The following is a 21,127-nucleotide window of genomic DNA, read 5'->3' as shown; positions in this document are numbered from 1 at the left end:
AAAAGCAAGCAGAAAAGGCTTGCCACTCTATGTTAGGAGCCTACAAGAGCTAGAAAAAGAATCATCACCAGACCAAACTGAAATCTTACCAATATCCACTCAACTTTGGATGACGAGAAAAATCAGTTACTGATTAGTTAGTTCAAGAAAATAATTCTGATTAAAACACACATATTTGAAGTGCAGTTAACTAGTTTACATCACACAGTATTTTAATAGTTCAGTAAGCCTAAGCACTATGAACTAGCAATTATTACATGAGATCCACTACACATATCAAATATCAGTAACACTGCAAAAATTAAAGGAGCTATACTGTTAGCTCTAAGAAGAAATAACTTGAGTTTGAATGGTCATAAAAGAAGCAATTGGCAAAAACTTTAGAACTCTTGTGCTTACCTAAATATCCAGGAAACATAAGATGGAAGTAACATAGCTTTTAACTTTAAATCACTGTTCCATGAAGCTATGCCTGAATCTTGACTTTCCCAGTTCCCAAAAAGGATAGACACTGTTGTGTGACATCCAGCCCGAAGATGGAAGAGAAAGGAAAAAAAATATATATATGCAGTGAAAGGGAAAAATGGGGGTGTGGGGAAGAAAACCCTCAATTATGTGAATTGTAGATCCAGAGGAGAATGGAATTAATCATCATGGACATTTGCAGGCAGAGCATAATAAGAAGAGGATGTCAGTAGTAAGTTTGAATAAGGTCCAAAGCCAAGCTAAGAGCTGTAGCTGAACCTGCCTTCTGCTCCATAAGAGAACGCAATGAGAGTGAATGGGTAATGAGATCCTTGGCTCCAGAGAGCTTAGCTCTCCTATTCAAGTTCATAATTAATTCAAAGCTTTGATAATTTCATTAGATTCCTTCCTTGCTGGCCCTATCAATAAAAGATGGCACTGGACCGCAGTTCCTCTGTGGCACAAGCACAGGCACAAACTGGGGAAACCTTTGCTTACTGATAGGGGCAACAGCATATGGTACTCCATGTTGCTGAGGGAGAATGGAAAAAGATACAGCTAAATAAAACATTACGATGACAGGTGTAACTACAGTGACATACTTTAGCACATCTTGCTGATCAGAATTCCTTTGGTGAGGATAAAGAAGAGAAAAGTGAAGGTCTAGGAGGCTTCCCATGTTCACAGTGAGAAGTGGGTGGCCTTGGAAATCTTGAAGCACCTTCTTCAGACTAGAGTTGATCTTCCACAAGACTTGATGGAATCACATGCTTTCCTCACACTATTTTGAATCCAAATTACTTGGAACACTACAAGTATTCTCCTTCCTCCTCATTAAATGGATGACATCTCCATTGAAATCTTTTAATTTTCCCTCATCTTAAGCAACTAAAGAAGCAGCTAGATCACTGGCCTGGTTGTGAAAAGGATCTGGGTTGTAATCCTGGATCCTCCTCTTGTCTGCTGTGTGATTTGGGAAAATCACTTCCCTTCTCTGTGACTTAGCTACCTCATCTTGTAAAAGATGGGGATTAAGATTGTGTGCCCCAGTTGGGACAGAAACTGTGTCCAACCCTATTTGCTTGTATCCACTACAGCGCTTAGCACACAGTAAGTGCTAATGAATTCCACTACTACTATTATAAGCATTTTAAAGACAAAGGGAAAAATAAGAAACCAGTGCCAACTACCCTCTTCAAGGTATTTGAAGCAGCACTGTTTTAATGGATAGAACCTGGGTCTGGGAGTCAGAAGGTCATACATTCTAATCCCAGCTTCACTGATTGTCTGCTGTGTGGCCTTGGGCAAGCCACTTCACTTCTCTGTGCCTCAGTTACTTCATCTATAAAATGGGGATTAAGACTGTCAGCGCTTTGTGGGACAGGGACTGTGTCCAACCCAATTTGCTTGTATCCACCCCAGCGGTTGATATATAGTGCCTGGCACATAGTAAGTACTTAACAAATACCATTATTATTATTATTACTATTATTACTATCTGCCAATAAGACTATCTATTTAATGCCTATCTCCACCTGTAAACTGTAAAGTCCTTGTGGACTGGGATCCTATCTACCAAATCTGTTGCACTGTACTTTTCCATGTGCTTAGTACTATGCTCTGCATACAGTAAGCATTCAATAAATCCCATTGATTGATTCATCTTTTCCCTGGGTTTCAGAATGCTTCCTGAACAGAACTAATACCTCCTGAGTGACATGACTTCCCCACACCAAGGAAAAAAGAAAATGGAATAAATCTTCAGTGGTTACATGTGCAGGAGCTCAAGAGGCAAAATCCAACATGCCGGGAGCACTACATTCTACCCTATAAACATAAGATGCCTTAAAGGACTGTGCACTTCTTTGCTTTGAACAGAATATCTTGGGGTGCAAAAGTTCCCACCGGCAGACATGCTTAATGCAAAATGAACAGCTACAAATCCAAATGGGAATTCCCCCTGTAGAATTGGGTCATCCCATCTCACAACGCTCATGTACATATCCTTAAATTATGTTATAAATTACTAATTTATATTAATATCTGCCTCCCTTTTTAGAGTGCAAGCTCATTATGGGCAGGGAATATGTTTGTTAATTTTGTTGTATTACACTCTTCAAAGCTCTTAGTAGAGTGCTCTGCAGAGAGGAAGCACTCAATACTGACTGATTTCCTTCTGAAGAAAAAAAAAAGCTGTTCCAAGAATACTATAGAGCCACAGGCAGAAAGCAGTCACAGATTTCTCATCTGATGGCCACAACAACACAACCTGAGCATACATGAATTCTCTTGACTGGCTTTCTCTATCCCCACACATTCTTAGTCATGCTTTCCTATTAACATTCCATTGATTAGTTTTCTTCTGCTGGCCATCATCCAACTCTATTCCTCCTTCTACTTTGGATGCATGAATTAAGACAGGGCTCCAAGCTGCTAGTGATGGAGGAGGACACAAATCCCAACTGATAAATCCTTGATGGTAAGAACCTTGTCTTTTAACCTATTTTGTACTCAACCCAGTTTTATACCACAAATTGTTGAGCATCCTGCACATACTGACTCAATAAAATCTGTTGAATGATAATAGATAAATCTGTTGAATGAATAGAAGGCAAAGCAAGAAGTGTGGAAGACAGAGGGGCCCGAAAGTGAGTCAGCGATGTGCATATCATTAAAAAAGAGTGTGTATTGTAAGGGCTGGTAAAAGATCAGGGAAGGGAATACCATAACTTCCAATACTGAAAAGAAGTCTTTCCTTATGCTTAATTTAAAACCATTTTTTTTGGTCAGTCCTCCACTGATATAGTGAATTACAAAATTAAAAGCCATGACTAAATAGTCCTTAATCCAATCTCTTCCAAACTCAAATAATAATAACTCCATTACCCTTTCTCATAAGCCCTACTTTCCTACCATTATTCTAGACTGCATCCAGTTTCTCCAATTTTTCCTTATATAAAAAACCCCACACTAGAAGTGGCTATCTAAATGAGTACCCAGAAAAATAGTGGATTATTTACCCAATCTTGCATATCTTGCACTATCACATTCATTGTTCTTAAAACCACTAAGGTTCTGACTCATTTACCTGATGATCCACTTTGACCTGTAGGATCCTTTTCTGATTTTGTTGTGCTATGGTTATTTCCCTCTTTGCAGTTGGCTGGTTTTTCAACCCTAAATGCATTATTTGCCGCATGCCCCCATTTTATTTATATTTATTTATTGTTACAGTGGATTTTATCTTATTTTTGATTATTTTTTGAATTTATAATAGTTACTATAAATTTTAATCTTATATGAGCAACCCCCAAAAAAATGTTATCTAAAGATTAATGCAAACGGCAGAAGTGGATCATGAAAACGTGTGTTTTCCTTTAAAGGCCTGGTTTGAAGTTAAATAGAATTATCTCATTTATTTCTCACCTAGTTGACTTTCAATTGTCATAAACATAAAAACTGATTACTCTAGTACAGAGTTAGCAATGCCTATCAGGACTAAAATGCTACACTGCACATTTCCAATTTGCAGTATTCTTTTAACATGACAGATACAGCATTGTGAGCATAAATCAGTATTTCTAAACCTGGGGTTGATACCCAGCTTTGGAGAGCAAAGGTCTGTGACTAGCTCTGAAATCAGAACTATTCAATGCCAGCAGCAGCATACCTATGTTTTAAAAAATGTCCTCCCTTCAGTTACCTTGTACTAATCACAATGTTTGCCCCTCTTCCCCACCCATACTGACTGTGACAGTGTACTGTTATATATTGTTTATCACCTCATATTCAATTCTCACCACCTTCCTGTTAACTCCACTGCACTAAATAAAGGAAAGACATTACTGTGTAGTAGAAACATTGAAATTCCATCACAGTTCTGGAATTAGTTTTTTTTGTTGTTGGCAAGATAATATAGGGTAGAAATGGAACAGAATTAAAAAAAAATAGAAAATTACTGGTATCAGTTAAACTCTCCTGGGATAATCACAATGATCCAGAATCCATTTAAAGTGGATAATGAATACAGTTCTGACAATCTTGGACAATGAATACCTAGAAGTTAATATAGGGATTTAAAGCTGCTTAGAAGGGTCTGTAGTTTTTGCACTGGATAGGACCATTCTTACCACAGAATGAACTAGGGTACTTGTCTCTGGTGAAAGGAAAATGAGGTGGGTGCTCCTGGAAAACTCCAGATTGACCAACTGCAGGAGCCAGGGAGAGCACACTCAAATGACTGGCCAGCTCACAAATGGAACTGCAACATCTTTCCCCTTTCCCTGGATCCAGAATAAAAATATTAATAATAATAATGCTTGTTAAGCACTTACTATGTACCAAACACTGTTAAGCACTTATGCATTAAACACTGTTCTAAAAGCCGGGGAAGATGCAAGTTAATCAGGTTGAATGTACTCCCTGTCCCATATGGGGCTCACAGTTTAAGTAGAAAGGAGTAGGATTTAAACCCCACTTTATAGATGAGCTAACTGAGGCACAGAGAAGGTATGTGACTTGCCCAAGGTCACACAGCGGACACGTGGCAGGGCGGAGATTAGAACCCAGATTCTCTGACTCCCAGACCCAGGCTCTTTCCACTTGGTCATGCTACCTCATGGGTCCTACGCGAGTCCCTTGCTTTAGAAGCTCCTCAAACCATCCAGAGAATCCCTGCAGGAAATTAATCCTCAGTAAGTCAAAGAGCTCCAACCAATCGACTGTATTTATTGAGCGCTTACTGTGTACAGAGCACTGTTCTAAGCACTTGGGAGAGTACAATATAAAAGAATTGATAGACATGTTCCCTGTCCACAATAAATTTACAGTCTAGCTCCCAGATTTATGGGAAATATCTGAACTACTGGTGAAACATCAACTTTGAGAGACTACTAGATTTTAAACTACTTGAGGGAAGTGACTATGCCTACTAACTCTATTGCAGTTAATAGTTACTACTGTACTATAGTAACTCTACAAAATGCTGGGTACCGTTGAAGTAGGTACTCAATAAGTACTATTGATTGAAAAAACTCACTTATGTATTTGCTTCTTGGACCATAAAAATTAATCTATTGGATAAATGAATAAATCCACTGTCAAATTTTAATGAAAAACACATTTTCTGAGCTCCAATGCTTACTCCTGCCCTCTCTGGCTTCAGAGGAATGGTAATCCCTCTCCTCCTCTGGGGCTCTTTATTGAAAAGTACCACTGTAGCCCATTATTCCAGTGACAATATATTGGTCAACCAGTAGAGTAACTCTACAAACTGCTGGGTACAGTTAAAGTAGGTACTCAATAAGTACCACTGATTGAAAAAACTCAGTTATGTCTTTGCTTCTTGGACCATAAAAATTAATCTATTGGATAAATGAATAAATCCACTGTCAAATTTTAATGAAAAACACATTTTCTGAGCTCCAATGCTTACTCCTGCCCTCTCTGGCTTCAGAGGAATGGTAATCCCTCTCTTCCTCTGGGGACCTTTACTGAAAAGGACCACTGTAGCCCATTAATCCAGTGACAATATATTGGGCAATCAGTAGGGGGGCAGCAGGTGCTTGAGGAGTTGTGGAATTTTTCAAATATTAGTACTATTGCATTCACTGCAAAATCATCTTCTTTAACTATGTAACATATCCTATGTTTAATACATCCTGAAGTTATTTCTCAGCTCCTGTAACCCCACATTTGTAAAGTCATTTCCCAGATTCCTTAATTCCGAAGCACTGAGCCTGTTGCAATGCAAGCAGTAGGCTTGGAATTCAGTAAGAGTGTAAAAACAGTAGCCTGAGCTCAGACTGTAGGCAGGGGGAGGTACTGGGGCTAGAAATCATTTTGGGAAATTTGTTTTGGTCATAAATCCCATTTGGGCAATAGATGAGCCTTGTCTGGAAGTGCAACCAACCCTTGGATTTGTAGCTGCACCGCATTATGAACTCTACCATTCTCTCCCCTTATTTAAATCAGCAAAATTGGAAGCCGAGGTTTCTCAATCAAATCCTCGAGAAGCTGCTCAAAAGCTTGAGAAGCAGTGTGGCCTAGTGGAAAGAGGACGGGCCTGGGAGTCAGAAGGATCTGGGTTCTAATCCCAGCTTGCCATTTTTCTGCTGTGTGATCTTGGCCAGGTTACTTAACTTCTCTGTACCTCAGATACCTCATATGTAAAATGGGGATTAAGACTGTGAGCTAACTGTGGAACAAGCACTCTGTCTACTCTGACTAGGATGTACTCACCCCAGTGCTTAGTACAGTGCTTACCATAGTAAGTAACAAATACCATAAAAAAAAATAAACGAAAAAAGCTCGATGGCACTGAATTTGTCTTGAGCCACCACACCTCTGTTTTGATAGCAAAGGAATCTCTCTTCATTTTGTGGCCATTTCCTGACCTGTCAATAGCCCTACAGACCCAGGCAATAAAGTAGTTGTGTGAATGTAGTCAAGAGAAAGTAGAACAGGAGAACCTTTTTTCCACAATATCCAGAGTCCTCCCCCAAGTCTGGATATTGTCCTTCCCAAATCAGATAGCCAGTAATAATGATAACAGTACTTGCTTCCACTACCACCTTCTGTTGGCTGAGATGAAACTGGAAAAGAAAGGGACTCAGGTCGTACAAATTCCTGGTTTCTTAGGAATAAGGACAAGTTCAATCAATCTTCAGTTTTTATTTTCCAGACCACATGCTGGGTCACACCAAAGTTAACAATGGTTTGAAAATCACACAGTCACACCCACTACACCTGCAGCCAAAAGTGCTAGAGCAACAACCTTCTCACTGCCAAATCTGACTGGCTCATCTAAAAAATATCTTGATTTTTGGGTCAACTTGAACTGACTGGAGACATGTATCACTTAATATAGTACTAGTTCTCTACAAACAGGAAGACCTCATAAAGCTTCTCTATTTAAAAAAAAATGAGGTGTATTAAATAGCACTGTATAATGATTCTCATTAGTTAGTATCCCAAAAATCTGCAGTTGTGATCATTCTGATAGGTTCTTAGCCCCTGCTTCTTCCCTTTGTCTTTCCCATGACCACCCACAAGAAAGCACGTTTTGATGCAAAGTAAGAAGCATCTGATCTACAGAGACTCAGTTAAACAACAAGCTGTTTGGGTTACTTGAGAATATGCAGTGGCAGCAAGGACTTAAGGGTGGGGAAGTGCAGGATGGGGAGGGAAGACACCAGCATTTCCCCCCAACAGCTGTTCCTCAGAGGTTTAAAGAAACACTCAGAGGCACTAGGAAGGTAAGACAATAATAAACTTACACACATGCACATTCTTAAAATTGCATTAAAATACTTCTGCAATTTAGATGAAATTTTTTTAAAAACCACTAATGATCTCAGCCTTTTCTCCTCTCAACTCACTGGCCAGACTGAGATTTCTATGGTCAGTGACCTCCTTATAGCCAAATCCAAAAGGTTATACTCTACCCTGATCTTCCTTGACCTCTTGGCAGCCTTTAAAACTGTGGACCTGTCCTTCCTCCTCCAAACACTATCACGCTTAGGTCTTCCTGACAGTATTACCCTGGCTCTCCTCTCAGTGCACTCTTTCTCATCTTCTTATTGTGGGCATTTGACAATTTTGGGTCCTCTATACTTGCTTTCTCAACCAAGCTCAACCATTCACATGATTCCACTTCCACTTTTTAAGTTATTTGTTAAGCACTCACTATGTCCACTTCTATGAAGATGATTCCTAGGCTCTAGCGCTGACCTTTCATCTAAAAGCATTCCCATATCCCCTAGTGATGACGCTGATGATTATGGCATTTGCTAAGGGTTTACTATGTGCCAAGCACTATTCTAAGCAGTGGGGCAGATACAAAATCAGGTCATACAAGTTAATCAGGTAAAACACAAAGCCCGTCTCACACGGGGCAAAGTTAGAGGGAGAACAGTCAGTGAATCCCCATTTTACTATTGAGGAAACTGAGGCACAGATAAGTTAGTGACTTGTCCAAGGTAACCGAGCAGGATATTCATGAAGCTAGGATTAGAACCCAGGCCCACTAACACCCAGACCCATGCTCTGTCTACTAGGTCACGTGGCTTGCCTCTAAGACATCTCCCCTTGGACCTGTTGGCATCTCAAACTTAAATTAAAGCAGAACTCTTCATTTTTCCCCCTAAATACACTCTTCTTAATTTTACTATCTCAGGGAATTCCTGTCCCCAAAACCCCAGCCTCAACATCATCCTTAACTCCTCCCTGTTCTTCAACTTTCATAATTAATCCTGTCAGGTCTTCCTAGAAAATTTCTTCCAGATCTTCCCTTTCCTCTCTACCCAACAGTTTATCAGCTTGCTAAACTCCCTGCTTATCCCCGCTCCAATCTATACTACATATGCCTGCCTGAATCAACTCCTTGAAGCATCACTCGGGATACATCTCTCCACTGGATTCTTATGCCCCTCTAAATCCAGCAAAAACACTTCACGATTGACTTCAAATCATTCCACCTTACACAATTGCTCTTCTCCACCCACTCAACTCACGCTTTTCACTCCTTGCAACTGTTTCTTCTAACTGCATCAAGTTCTTGACTTTCCTGCCTTCTCCTCCTCACTCATGCTTTTTCCCAGCTGGAAACTCCTTCCCTCAAAAAACCCGACAGACCTCAACCTTTCCATTTTCAAAGACCAACACCCATGCCCTCCAACAAACCTTCGTGATTAATTCTCACCACCTTGGAAAGTAAAAACCCATCAGCCATCATCATACCCATCCTCAGTAATTATTTAAATGTTTATTCAATTACATATTCAATTATTTAGTTTGATAATTGTTTGAAAATATTATTTCTCTCTTTCAGAATGTAAGCTTTTTGTGGGCAAAGAACACGTCACTGCTATCCCTGCTGGTAGCAGTCAATAAGAATAATCACATTTACTGAATGCTTACTCTGTGCAGAGCACCGTACTAAACCCTCGGGAAAGTACAATGTAATGGAGTTGGCAGATTCAATCCTTGACCACATGGAGTTTACAAATTACAGGGAGAGTGATGTTAAAACAAATTACAAATAGGGGAAATAGTGGAGTATAAGGATATACAAATAAGTTCTATGGGGATGGGGTGAGTATTAGAATGCTTAAGGGGTACACAGCCAAGTGAGTAGTTAACACAGAGGGTAGGGCCGAAAGGGAAATGAAACCTTAGTACGGGAAGGCACCTTGGAGGACATGTGATTTTGGGTGGGTTGGGTTTGGAAGGTGGGTAGAGCGGTGAACTGTCAGATATGAAGGGGAGGCAGTGAAATACATTTACTGAACCCCAGACTGTCGGTCCTACTGATGAGGAAGACAGTAGAACTTTTACTTTTCAAACACCATTCCTAACCACTTCCTGCCTCCTCCTGCACTTCTTAGGATAGGGCCCTGTACTTGGACAGTGGATTTTCCTCCTTTTATAAAACCGATGTGTTCTCACATACTTACCCAGTAATCCAGAACTCGGGGGCTACAATATAAAAATGTTGGGCCTTTCTGATACTCAGAATCTTCATGTCTAGAGAATGTTAATAAAAATAACTGTAATGCACTTTGCAAAAGGAACTAAATTTAGGCTAAACAAGTTAATTCTGAATAGCTGGCAGGATGATATACCACGCATAATGCATATGTAAGATGAAATTTCACTGTATTTAAGTAGTTGTATCAACCCTAAAACAAAATACCCACAATATAATCTCTTTCTAGACAATAAGAACCCCATTTGCAATTCATTTAAAACTATTAGTTACTTTGGAATCTATACAGTAACAAAAGGAACAAAGTTTAATGAGCCTGTAATACATTTTACATGTTTGCACTGCATTGATTAATGATTATTGATTCACAATTCAGAATGAAATGATTATTGAATATTCCGCAATTTAGTGGGTACATACCACTGTACTAAATATGCTTGGGAGAATACAATGGTTGTCCATGCCTCACCACATCAGATACTCCTGACCACTGGCTTTAAGGTACTCATCAGTTTTGTCCCCATTACTTATCCTTAATCTTCACCCACTGCAATCCATTTTTTTTAAATGGTATTTGTTAAGAGCTTATTATATGTCAGGCACTACACTTAACGCTAAACTAGATACAGACTAATCAGACTGGACACAGGCAATGTCACAGATGGGGCTCACAGTTGTAATCCCCATTTTTACAGATGAGGTAACACCTCACACCCTTCAGTCCTCTCAAGCCAACCTAGACACTGTGCCTCATTTTCATTTCTCTGTCGACCTCTTTCTTAATCACCCGTTCCTCCCTGCTTAGAACTCCCTCATCCTTCGCATCCAGCACTGCTCGTCAATCAGTCAAGGGTATTTACTGAGTGATTACTGTGTGCAGAGATCACTGAACTAAGTACTTGGGAAAGTACAATACAATAGTTTTGAAAGACATAATCCCTACCCACAAGGAGCTTAAAGTCTAGAGAGGGAGACAGACATTAAAATACAGACAGGGGAAATAGCAAAGTATAAGAATAAATAAATAAGTGTTGCGAAGCTGGTTGTGGGATGCTCCAAGTGGACAGGCAACAGAAAAGGCAGGGTAATAGGGAAAATGAGGGCTTAGAGAAGACATCTTGAAAGAGATCTGATTCTAGTAGGACTTTGAAGGTAGAGAGATTGGTGGTCTGTCAGATATGAAGGGGAAGTAGTTCCAGAGTAGAAAGAGGGTCTTACTATAGTCACATTCCTCCAGAAAAATCTTCCTCAATTAATTGCTGATCTCCCCATTCTATTTCCACCCCCTATAATATTCCAGAACTTCTGCATCACCTAAGCAATAGGGTACTCACCTCCTCATACATACAATGAAGGATAATGAAGGGTTTTAAAACTCTGTTGCTTCCCCCTACCCGTAATTTAGTTTAATGTCTGTTTCTCCCTACACTTTGTAAGTTACTTGAAGTTAGGGATTGTATCTACTAAAATTATTGTACTCTCCCGATCCTTTAGTTCAGTGCTCTGAACAGAGTAAGTGTTCAGTGACTACTGTTGATTGATTACAACAGAATTAGACAAGATCCCTTCCCTCAAGAGTTTACTATCTAGTGGAGGAGACAGACACTATAGTAAACTACAGCTAGGATGAAGTAACAGAGTATATAAAACATGTACATTAGTGTGTTGTGTGGGACTGGAGTACTTAGGTGGCCCAGAAGTGTTGATAGGGGAGTTGGGGGAGATAGGTGAGAAAATTAGAAATTAATCAAGGAAAGCCAACTGGGGCACATTCAAATTTAGGAAAGCCATCATTTATTAAAACAATTAGTACCTTGAACACAAAGCTAACAATAGTGCCTCATATTATTACAGTAGTGAAGCTTCTTCTCAACAGAAAAATCTAAAAGAATATTGTAAAACAATAGCAGGGCATCTTTCAAAACAGGTAATTTTAGGGCCTATGACAGTAAACAGTGGCCTTCCAAGAATCATTTTTGATTTCTTGTTCTAAAAATTTTTTGAGAACTGAAAGATTTTTGTTGATACTCTCCACACTGAATTTTAATAGCTAACTAACTGCCTTTCCCCTATAAGATGAATTTGTGCTCAATACTTGACTGTTTCCACAAATCCATTTCTAGACAAGAATGGAAAAATATATTTAATGTCCTTATTGTTGGCCAAGGGGTTTTCTGTTGTTCTTGTGTGTAACCATTCATCTCAATTCAAGAAAAAACTATATATCTACTATATATATTGTTTCAAGTTTCTGGTTGTGGGTGCTAAATTGAATCAGGTGTCCTCTCCTCTTAAGAAAATTAAGTTGCTTTTGTGCAAGAGCGTTTTAATGAGAACAGAGCCTGCCGACATTGATAAATGGGAATGACACCAGAGAGAGCATGTAAGCAGGACAATATGCGCATGTTACAGTCTTACAACCTATTTTTCACCGACTATTCTGAATGACTTTGTTGTTTCTTAAGGGGCCTATTAATCTCAAATTTAGTTATTACACAACGTTTATTTGAACATATATTCTGTGGATGATGACAGTTAATAAAGGAAATCTTTCACAAGCTGTATTTTTACATATTGTTCCAACTACAGCTCCCAGTCACTCCATTGTATTGATGGAATAACCCACTATTTGATGCAGCTTTAAAAAAGGCACATATATTCAGATTCCTTTCTGAGCACAGGGGGACTCTTAAATTACAGTTAAAATGCATACAAAAAATTGTGGTTCTAAATAGCAGAAGAAAATGGACACCTTAACCATCCAACAAAAATCATTTAATGTGCAAACTGACCCTTTTAGGACAATCCAGATGCCTTTTAACACTTTTAACGGTCTTTTCAAGCTTAACTATATAATATGCTGTTAGTTCTTCATGCCATCGTACTTTCTCACAGAAAAGCGAATGGAAAGATCAATTTTGTTGAAGTGCAAAAAGAATCAGATGTCATAGCCATTTTGATTTTCTGCTCTGTATTTTTCTGACTTATCACCAGTTTCATCAAACATGATTGCTGTGTATTTCTTATTTCTGAATCCCTTGAATCATATTTGAAAAAAAGTTATGGCTATTATTTTATAAAATTTTGCCTTAAGTTTCCATGTCAGTTTCCTATATATTTTCTACAACTCAGAACAAGTAACTGGCACCTACAAACTTGGAATTCAAAGCTGGTACCTACAACTTGAAACCTATATCGGTACCTACTCTGAACAATCTAATGTACCAGGGTTTGAGATGACGTATATTAATTCACATTACATTAGCTGTAAACAGTCACAACATTTCAAGATTAAAAGCCCCAAAACAGACATTTTATCTTCTTTACCCTAACTTAACTGCATTTACAAAAAATGGATCATTTCAAATCTTAGCTTTGGTCTCTGATCTACTTTAGATCTCTAATCTACTAGACCCATTAAACTTAAAAAGCTCTTCTATGAGCCAAAAGATATAAATGAATATATATATATATATATACACATCTATAGAAACACTCTTTGTGAATAATAAGAAAAAATGTTAGCTCAACTCTTCAGTCTGATGTTCATTAAAGATTAAAGAAAACATCATAAATTAAATTTATATCAATTGGAAATTAAATGCTGAATTATTATTTAAAGCGCTTTACTTCATTGGTTTCAACAGTCAACATCAAGCATTCCACTGATTTTTAATGGAAGCTCCACTGAAATTCAATACTTGAACAGAGGGAGTTCTGTGTAGGAGAGGGAGTTTAAATCAATACTATTGAGAGGTTCTGCCAAGATTCAAAGGACTAAAAACTGAAGTAAGCTAAAACACATACACACATTCTCTCTTTATAGATATATGTGTATACACACATTATGCACATACATATACATACATATACACACATATACATACATACATGCCAGGACATGTGTGTAAATGACAAGAAAGTGAAAATACTGGTCTTCATCCAGATTCATTTCTCCTCTCCATTTTACAACTATTCATGTCCCCATTTTTGTATGTCCATATGCAGACCCATATTCACTAACACGAGATATGCTCACATATATAAATGCTCCTATCTACAGGAAGGAAAGGCCGCACCCAAAATGAAGATGGTAAAGACCATACGGACCATACTTACTTTATTAAACTTTTGAATGAAAGTTGTAAGAACTTTCAATAGACTGTTCTATTGAATATAAATTTGTGTTTACTTGGTATTCCTGTGCTTCAAGATCATTTATACACTGGAAGAGTATAATACAGCAAAGCATAATGCCTAATTTTTTTCCAAGCACCTAGTACAGTGCTGGGTCCACTGTAAGTGCTCAGTAAATACCACTAACTGGTTGACTGCCTTTCTTTGGCAAATACAAGCCCAGGAATTTTGTTAACTATTTAGAGCATGTTACAATTAAAAATGTAACATCTGTGAAATGGCACTTTTCCATACCAGTGTTAAGGGTACTTTAAAAATAAAAAGTAAACTTAATTAGTAACCATAAATATTACAACAAACTGAAAGTCTTTTCTAGACTGATCTTGCCTTGGTGATTGAAAGCATATTAGCATAGTGGATCAGGCAATAGCTGCAACACCACAACTAATGGACTGCCAGAAGATGATTTAATAAAGAGGCCCAGATGAACAATGGTGTATAAGTAACTCTGCCAACCTGAGGCTTTCTTCTGGCCCAACATTTTATATCTGCAAGTGACTTTCTCAAAAATATATATATATATCTGAGAAGGTATTCTCAAAAAGATGCAGAGTAATAACAACCTCCCAAGCACACTCTTAAGTTCTGAATTCTCAGAGATCTTAAAACTGTTATAAAAACACTTAAAGGTCTTGTCCCCAGATCATTCTGAAGACGTATCATCTATAACAGAATTAACAAGTCTAGTTAAGCAATGCATTCAGCAACTCCAAAGAGTATTACTTTTATGTTTCAGGGAAATAAATTAACAGCTAAGTGTTTGCTTGCATTTTAAATTAAAATGTGTGCTTTTTCTGAAGTAAAAAAATTCACTGTAGTGGTTTTTATAGAAATATAATATAGTGTCACCATTTCGTTCACCTGGGACAAGGAGGAGAAACACAGCAGGGACAAACAAAATACCCCTCTGGAGTATACTTGTCTCTGGGCATAAAAATGGGGGTGGTACTACACAAGATTCAAATTCTAAAAAGAAGACAAAGTGGAGTTATCATCTTATTCATTAGAGGCTGGGACCTGTATCTGAATTTCTCTCAAAACAAGAAGGAAGTTCATGAGGTATTTTTAACAAAGCAGAAGACAGGCTGTGAAAGAAAACCATTCCACTTGCTTGATCCAATGATCTTTGTTTGGAGAAGCTATAAATGTGGAATTATTTCCAAAATCCACTAATGCACCAAGTCAAACCTCTAAAACTCCCTAATCCCACGGAAATAACTGCAAATAAATGAAAGAGAAAATTACACCTTGCTGTTTGCAATTTGGAATGAGTGAATTATGGCTTTAAACAGCTTTTTGGACACAGACCCTTGTGAGGTAGGAATGAAATTATCAGTGGTGAATTTAATAACATAGGTGGACCGTAAATGCTGTTATATTCTCCATAAAGGCATCGCTCACCCTTCATACCTAATACTGGACACTAGAAATTGTTTTCATGAAGAAATATAACCTGCATATATGGGGTAATGCCCACTTACTTTACAAAAAGTATAAGCAGGGATCATATCTTCCAACTCTATTCATATGTACTCTCCCAAGCGCTTAGTATGGTGTTCTGCACAGTAAGTGTTCAATAAATAAGAGGCAGTCAGCGGAATTAGATGCAGAAAAGAAACACTGCATCCATCATCTCCATAAAAATCTTCATAGCAAGAAAAACTTCCTTTCTACAGCATTAGTGCACACAAACTATGCAAGGTGTCTGGTCTAGCTTGTTAAGGAATTTGAAAATAGGTGCCAACTTTTCAACTGAAGGCCAGATGTAAAAGGGTTCTGAATATATACACACACACACATATGTGTGAGAAGCAGCGTGGCTCAGTGGAAAGAGCGCAGGCTTGGGAGTCAGAGATCACGGGTACTAATCCCGGCTCCGCCACTAGTCAGCTGCGTGACCTTGGGCAAGTCACTTAACTTCTCTATGCCTCAGTTACCTCATCTGTCAAATGGCGATTAAAAAACTGTGAGCCCCACATGGGACAACCTGATCACCTTGTATCCCCCAGCGCTTAGAACAGTGCTTTGCACATAGTGAGCACTTAACAAATACCACAATTTTATATATATAAACATACACACATGCCAGGACATGTGTAAATGACAAGAAAGTGAAAATACTGGTCTTCATCCAGGTTCATTTCTCCTCTCCATTTTACAATTAGTCATGGAAAGGATTCTGGAAGGGAACAAACTTCAACGAATTTATAAGTCAGGAAGCCACAATGTGAGGTGTTTTTGGTCCTGATTGGAAACTTTTAAATGATGTCACAAACTGGGAGTCCAGTTCAAAAGACTGTGGGGGTGATTGCTCCATTGCTCTATGGCACTGGCAACTTAGAACCTGACCATAATTCATTCAATTGTATTTATTGAGTGCTTACTGTGTGCAGAGTACCATACTATGCGCTTGAAATGTACCATTCAGCAACACATAGACAATCGCCTTCTTCAGTTGCCATTGTTTTTACGAGATGTTCTTACCCTTGACTCTATTTATTGCCATTGTTCTTGTCTGTCCGTCTCCCGATTAGACTGTAAGCCCGTCAAACGGCAGGGACTGTCTCTATCTGTTGCCGACTTGTTCATTCCAAGCGCTTAGTACAGTGCTCTGCACATAGTAAGCGCTCAATAAATACTATTGAATGAATTGCCACCACCCTGGTTTTAGCACTTGTCAGTCAACACCTGCATCCACCTCCTCAAAGACTACCCTTCCTTCAGCCTCTCCTCTCTCCAGTCTATGCCTCACTCTGCTGCCTGGATCATTTTTCTAAGATGTTTGGTGAATGTCTTCTCCAATCTTCAAACACCTCCATTAGTTGCCTTTTCCTCTCTGCATCCAGTAACTGACTTTGTGGTACTCTGTTCTGTCTCCACCACTTTAGTTTGATCCTTTCCCCAGCTTACATGCTTCACTCACTGTGCCTCTCACTGCTGACATTTTACTCATACACTTTCTTCCGCCTGGAACTCTCTCCCCCTTAAAACTCGAAAGACCACTGCTCTCCCCACCCTCAAAGCACACCATAATTGCTCAAAAAATATGACTGACTTCAGAAATCACACTCCAGAGGAAAAACTTGGGTTTTACTTGAGATGACCATTAAATATCCAGGATATTATAAGTAGATATTAAGAGTAGGGCACAACCTCTTCTAGGACTACTCTATTTCCCGCAGCACAATGAGGTCATCGTACAAAGAAACATCTCCTCTCCTTTACCCTTCTCACTCTGTTTTTCATCTTGTTGGCCTTAAAGTCAAAGAAGTTTTTATATTATAAAAATAGGCATGTTTTATATAAAATGTATTCCCTTAGCCACTTTTTACATCTATTTTCTAATCCCCAACTCGTTTAATTAAATTCAGCAAAAAATTAAATTGTAATTAACATCTTTTGAGGGATTACATGTACTAATCACAATTATGCAATGAATATTTGAAATACATATATTTTGTTATGTGATCTGAAGTGCAAATCAGAGACCAAAAGGGATGTTTAATAAAAATTATATACTACTGAAGTCATCACAGGATTTAGGGAATTAGAAATTAGAATTTTTAGGGAAGTCTATAGATAATGGGATAAAAAACCAAAAGGACTTAATAAACATTATCAAATTAGTCTATCCCAAACATCCTCATGATTTTAAAGCTCCATTTAGCAGGTTGGAGTTTCATTTTGTAGTGCTTTATGTGTTTGTTTTAAATATTTAAATCTTACTCCTCTATAGGAGATAAATATAAAAATCCTTAAAGTCTAGGATCAAAATTAGATCCCCAACACAAAATCAACTGGCAGACTTGAGAGGAACATCTCAACACTTCCCTTAAGTCAACAGTGAATTCTCCCCAAGAGGAAGCATTTCAAGCTGCAGTAACGAAAGTGGGCAACTCCGCCTCAATCCAACTTTCTTGATCCCTTCGACGGGCTGAAATTAAGATACTACTTTTGGTGGGCAGAATGATTATGAGCTCAGGGTAGGTTCGGAGTCACAGGAGTAATGAGGAAGAAAATATGAAAATGATGTCTGAGATTAGACTGTAAATCAATCAGACAATGGAATTTATTGAGCACTTACTGGGCCCTTACAATGCAACAAAGTTGGAAAACACAATCCCTGTCCACATGGAGCTTCCTGTCTGAGGACAGGGAATAGTGCCTTCCTCTGGACAGTAAACTTGTTTTGGGGAGGGAATGTGTCCACCCATCTTGTTATATTGTACTCTCCCAAGAGCTTGGTACAGTGCTCTGCACACAGTAAGCACTCAATAAATACAATTGATTGCTTCTGCTGTATTACCCCAACTGCTTAGCAGAGTGCTCCATCCTCAGTCGGTGCTCAATAAATACCATTTCCTGTTTGGCTGATTGCTGAGGGAGGGTCCAAGATCTATGCGGCGGGAGAAGGAAAGGAGGGGCACTGCTCCTTTCAAGGCTCTACAACGCAAAGGCATGAAGCTTCCGAACAGCAGCCCAGAGAGATTCCAGGAAAGGACTCTTGGATTGGAAAATCTGATTCTGGCCTCAAAGAAGAGCCTGAGAATTCTACAAGAGTCGGACATGAACCACAAGTATAAATGAAGCCTTTCTCGATAACACTGCAAGATAACTAGCTTTTCACATTTTCTCCCTTTCACATCAGCCACTGTTGAAGTAGGGCTTTTTCTTCAAATGAATCATTATTTCTGGGAATAGCCTGCCATTTTGTTTAAGCAGTTCTTAACCCCAATACCTAAACCAGATCTACTAAGAGCCTTTCTGCCAGGTAAGCATTTCCAGAGGAAGTCAATGTCACTCTCATTTATGAAACCAGGGAAAAGAGTGAATTCTCCTGCCAGTAAAATAAGAGTAGATAACACAGCCCATTAAAACCACCCATGCCACTACGTTAGCAGTGATTAGGCTATCGATGAATTGGGTTAGAAACAGCATCTCATTTTAAGCCCTCTATCAAAAATTACGAAAAATGTTAATGCAGATAAATGATAGATTCAAATAGTTTCCTATTGTTTCAACAAAACAGAAGAGGAACATGCAGTTTTCTTAACCAATTAGATGCACAGTACAAACCCAGCATTTTTTAAAAAATCACAGAATACTGCTATAAACTATAGAGTAACAATTCAGCAGAGTATGAAAGAGTAATCAAGTTCCTGAAAAATACACCTCTGTCAGCACTGCATACTGGTACCAATGTATTACAGCACCTTGGTTTAAAATAAATCAACATTAAGTGCCTGCTTTGGTAAGCACTTCATACATCGTATACATCAGCATTAAGAAGGCCTTATGCATCACAAAATGGAAAAAGGAAATCAACTACCGGGATTTACAATTAGCACATTTATTTTACCCTTTTTCTAATAAACTTCTCTTCCGTACCTACAGTAAAATCCTCCTTCAGACTTCCCTCCTTCATTTACATATCTGTGCAGACCTATTCTTTTTTTCTTCCAGGCCCCTTTGCCCTTTCAATCATGAAGCATATTACTCCACTGTCAGTGCAAAGCAGTTCCTAACAACAGGGAACCCAGCTGGGATAGGAAGAGGGCAGCAGGCTCATGCATTAACATAATAATCCAACTGTGTTCCCATAGGCCCTTAGGGCAGACAGCATATTAGGTAGGCCTCCTGTGCAGACCCTAGTGGAAGCTGCCTTATCACCTGCCTATCAACCTGTGGCAGCTATAGCCGACTCAATAGCACCAGCTCCTGCCAAGCTGTGGTGCCCAATTACCTCACTACAAAAGACAGAAATCCATTTTTCTATGTCTGTTTAATGTACCCGACGCATTTCCTTATTTATGATTCGAATCTGCGTTTCTGCATTGTTTCCAGGGGACTGACTTATTGCCTTTTAACTTCAAGTATGCATCTAAAGGCCGAGGCGCTACAGCCAGCAGGAAAGGAGACCTAAAACAAAATTTCAAATGCAAAAGAATGGTTTCCCAAATGTAGCCATTTCGATGAATAGGTTTTTTGTATAGGATTGCTCAATGAAGGGGGGTGAGAGAGAAAACTCACTCTGTAGCAAACACTATCTTCTAGAGAGAAATGAACACCGACGGTTTCTTAAAATTTGACTTTTCTTTTGTCTAAAGGATGCCCATATATAGCCAGTTCATGGACATGCATCAGATGTATCTGTGCCCCCGCAATACCCCTCTTTGGAAATTGCATGAATCATTACATTGGGCTGAAGAAAAGGAATGCAGAGATATAATACTGAGAATTCAATGAAATTCACTGAAGATTTCACTTGTGTCTCTAATTCTACTCAACCTTCACTTACTAGTGCTTCATAAAGACTTTTCAAAAAGTACATTTAATGCTTACTCTTTTTACCTTGAAATAAAGGAGTCTAGCCATACACAGTGTTTTTTTCCCCCATTCCACAGATTTTGTGGATACTTGTTTATATGCACTGTGAATAGTATTTTAATGTTCTTGTTAAAAGCACCTTTGATTTACTACAAACATACTCTTTTTTACCCATCTCTGTGGGGAACATATCAAATGTGAGTGAAGGGTCCCTGCTATTAATAAGGTACAATTTAAAAAATCAGACAGGAAACCTAAATTTTATTCAACTTAGTAAATTAGACACAGAAATTTCTTAACAAGGAAAAACATTTTCAACAGAACCAGGTATTTCAAGTAGCCTAAAAGCAGCACTTTAATCTGAATTTCTTCCAGTTACACAAGACCCTACATTCTTCACATGGAAATGAACGTATGTGAAAATATTTCCTGAGATCTACAATGCGGTAGGGAGATTAGGCATCATAATTATAGGTAATCAATCTAATTTAAAAGTGTAGCTCTCACTTTAACTGGGTCACAAGCAAATGAGAGGTATCAACTTGAAACTGATTTTCTGTCTTACTTGTTTTTCATTAAACCTGTGTTATCTTGTATCTATCCCAGCACTTTAGTATAGTAAACATGACTGTGTACATTATTGTATAGCAA

At 38.5% G+C, this 21,127-nt stretch overlaps 1 protein-coding gene across 4 annotated transcripts in view; it reads right to left on the bottom strand.

Moving 5' to 3' along the window:
* Window positions 1-21,127, bottom strand: part of SLC10A7 (solute carrier family 10 member 7) — a 167,355-nt gene that overhangs the window by 110,570 nt on the left and 35,658 nt on the right. The gene's annotated exons all lie outside the window — the stretch shown is intronic.

The sequence above is a fragment of the Ornithorhynchus anatinus genome, chromosome 12 (genome assembly GCF_004115215.2).
Source record: "Ornithorhynchus anatinus isolate Pmale09 chromosome 12, mOrnAna1.pri.v4, whole genome shotgun sequence".
Lineage (NCBI taxonomy): Eukaryota > Metazoa > Chordata > Mammalia > Monotremata > Ornithorhynchidae > Ornithorhynchus > Ornithorhynchus anatinus.
The sequence above is the reverse complement of the archived record's forward strand: the minus strand, read 5'-3'. Positions and strand labels throughout refer to the sequence as shown.